We start from the raw sequence: 252 nt of genomic DNA, 5'->3' as shown, positions 1-252 counted from the left end.
TTGGGCAACGCCGTAGCAAGGCATGCGGGCCGAGGCCGTGGCATGGCATGCGGGCCGTGGCCGTGGCATGGCATGTTGGGCGACGCCGTGGCATGGCATGCGGGCCGAGGCCGTGGCATGGCATGTTTGGCAACGCCGTGGCAAGACATGCGGGCCGTGGCATGGCATGGCATGCGGGCCGAGGCCGTGGCATGTCATGCGGGCCGAGGCCGTGGCACGGCATGCGGGCCGAGGCCCTGGCATGGCATGTTG

The sequence above is a fragment of the Camellia sinensis genome, unplaced genomic scaffold (genome assembly GCF_055761805.1).
Source record: "Camellia sinensis isolate YWXY unplaced genomic scaffold, ASM5576180v1 Unanchor6, whole genome shotgun sequence".
NCBI classification, from domain to species: Eukaryota; Viridiplantae; Streptophyta; class Magnoliopsida; order Ericales; family Theaceae; genus Camellia; species Camellia sinensis.
This window is presented reverse-complemented; position numbering follows the sequence as displayed.